The sequence below is a fragment of the Pseudopodoces humilis genome, chromosome 11, assembly GCF_049639895.1.
Source record: "Pseudopodoces humilis isolate 2021_Gansu_Grassland_sample_001 chromosome 11, ASM4963989v1, whole genome shotgun sequence".
Taxonomy (NCBI): Eukaryota; Metazoa; Chordata; class Aves; order Passeriformes; family Paridae; genus Pseudopodoces; species Pseudopodoces humilis.
Window position 1 is genome coordinate 21,188,073 of NC_142210.1, and position 3,115 is coordinate 21,191,187.

The window sequence follows — 3,115 nt, forward strand, 5'->3', positions numbered from 1 at the left end:
GCGGGGACGGCGGGTCGTGGGATGTGCCTGTCCCCGAATTAGGGTCACAGACACCTCCCTCCAACCACGGGCTCGCAGGAGATGCTGAAGCGCAGATGTTTTGGGAAGCGAAATGATCAAACCGCGGAGAGGCGGGGAAGATGCTCTTCAGGGACTGCTTAGTCGCTGTACAACTCGTTCATGTATTACAAGTTTCTTCTGCCTGCAAGAAGCCCAAAGCTTTTCAGTATACATCTTTGTGAAGACAGCGCTTCAGCTGGGATTACGGCGCAATCCAATTTGCCGTTTCCTTTCATCCCACACAGTTACATATTTTGATGCGAGTACAAAAGCGCAGCACATGAAAATGGGGCAGTTGTAAAACCACCAGGCACCGCTTAGCACCGGTCAGCGCTGCCCGCAGCCGGCAGATCCCTTCCGCGCTGCTCCCTAATGCCGTCCCAGGAGGATTATGGCACAGCCACAGAACCTGCCTCGCTGATAATCAGGTGCTCCTTAATCCTTGATTTCGCATCTTTGATATGCTCAGGTTTCCTCTGGGCTGGCCGGGCTCACTGATGGAGAGGCCCTTGAGCATCCCTGCAAAGCCACGAGTCGGCTTTTAACTCTAACTTAAACCATCACATCAGTTGCGGTATCTGCAACAATGTCTACAATATCTTTGGATTTGAGTGATCTTTAAGGCCTCTTCCAAACCAAACCATCAGGGTTTTATAGAATAGCAAACATATTTGCAAAGAATACTACCACCCACTACTTATTTATTAAGCAGATATCTGCTTAAAGCCCACAACAATATAGCAGAATTAAACAAGATTTCTGAATCCACCAGTGTTTGGAGCTGATTCTGAAAGATATGGACCTATGCGGGAATTGTCTAGACATTCTAGACATTCCTGTCTGCTTCACCCTCTTGGACTTTAGGACCTGATAAAAAAACCCAAAAGCTCTTCAAATACCGATCAGTGAAATGCACTATGCCATAATCCCTTTGAATTTCCTGAAGAAAATGTAATGTCTAACATCAGAGCTGGACTGATCAATGTCTGTGAGGAAGGCAACATATGTAGGCAGATATTCTATCTTTTATTAGACCTCCTGATGTCATGGAAGCTTAGATTCAGTGGCATTGTTTGATTTGTTGGGATTTTTTTCAGGTTCTGCTGCAGAGATGTTCCATTTCAGGTTACAAATTCCAGTAACTATTGTGCTGTAATGATAGTGTTGCTATAGAGCTACAATAATCAGGCAATTGAAGACAAAGTTTGTAGGTAGAGGATTGTCTATAAAAAGGTGTTAGCTCTGCCTACAGCTTCTACTGTGGACTGTGAAAAGCAGTTCTGAAGACACTGCACAAATAAAACCTGAGTTACAGACCTTTGCAAGAGGTAATAAAGTGCACTAATAGCACAGGAGAAATCTTGCTTTGATTAATGAAGTGTCTGAATTTTCAAGAAGTGCTGAGGCTCTGGGGAAGCTCACCAACTCCCCCAGTACACAGTCCCTGAAGATACACAATTTAACTATGAACTGTGCCCTGGAGAGCACCATTTAACTGTGAACAAAGACATTGCATTTTATTCTCTGATGAGATTATACTGTGCTTTTTAAAGAAAAAAATCACTTTGGTAGTCATGTTTAATAGTAACTTGTAACAGTTCAGATTGTTAGCTAATCTGTCACAGGAAGTTTCACTCTTGTAAAATAGATACCCTATTACAGGTTGTGTTTTAAGCACAAAAAGTTGACAGATTTTGCCAGACACCACATCCTGCAGGGTAAGTGACAGCGGGGACAGTGCACAAAACACTTCAGCTCCTGAAGGGCTCAAACTATTCCTCTGGTGTAAGAGGGATGTAAGGCCAGACACTTTACTCATCCTTAGAAGTCAAATATGGACACAAGAGATTGTGAAAAAGCTGTGAAAGCTGAAAAAGCCACCTCCCACAAAAGCTGCACAGACCTGGGATGTAGATGCTGCTCTGCCTTTACTTATTGGTAATTAAATGGTAAGAGTCCACCTTTCAAGTATGCAGTCCTGATCCCTTTATCATAGGCAGTGTGGTGGTGCATATTCTTCAAGGCAGTAAAAAAAAAAATCTTAAAATAAACCTTTTTTAAAAAATGCAAGATATGGTAAAATCTGCTCCCTCTCAAAGGGGCACCAATCCCTACCTTCTCTCTTCCCAGGAAAACATCATTATTGTGTGCCCAGCTTCAAATTCTGCTGTTGCCTTACACTATCCATGCTGAAGTGAGGATGCTTGCTTAGCAGTTAAAAATGTATATATAGATTATCCAAGCTATTAGCTTCCTTCATAGAGAGCCTCAGCATAAACAATTGCTCAGACTGAGGCGAGAGCAGCTGGGCACCCAACTGAACAGAAACAGGGAGCGTGCGTGGGGGGAGGTTAAGCATGTAAGATATGCAGCCATCTGCAGCACTCGCCAGGATTGCAGACAGACACCCCTGCTAACAGGCAAGACAAAATCTCTTTTAAAAGATACTGAAATATAGAAATTAAACCACTGCATCTGTGGCAGCGTGAGCTAAGTGCCATCACCCTCTATGTCAGAAATCTGAGAACACATGGGAGGAGTTGAAGAAACAAAGAAATAAATCATGCAGAAGTAAGTGCAGCAGACGAGAGCGTTGCTCTGAACTCCAAATCCCAGCTCTGCTGACTGACATGACATTGTACGAGTTCCAGCTGAAAGAGGCCTTTGGATGAGCAGGCTAAAGTAGCATTTTGTATTTTCTTTTAAGATTTCTGTCTCTGTGCAAAGGACTGATGCCTCACTGCTTTTGTCTCATCACTGGTGTCGGAAGGAAAGACAGAACCTGCAAGAACAATATTTTTCCAAGGGACAAGACGAGGATGAGGCTGGGGAATGATGCTGGAGCAAAACCTGCATTCTCAGACACGTTTGGTTAATGCAGGGTGAGAAAGACATTTCTTGGGTTGCTGTGGCCTATCCCAGTGCAATTTTCTACAAGAAATGAAAAGATTAGAACAAGGCTCCCATGGGATATGGATAATTTAAAAGGGTCATATAATGATACCAAGAAAAGACCAGCATTTCACAGTATTTCTGAGATTTTAACACACCGAGC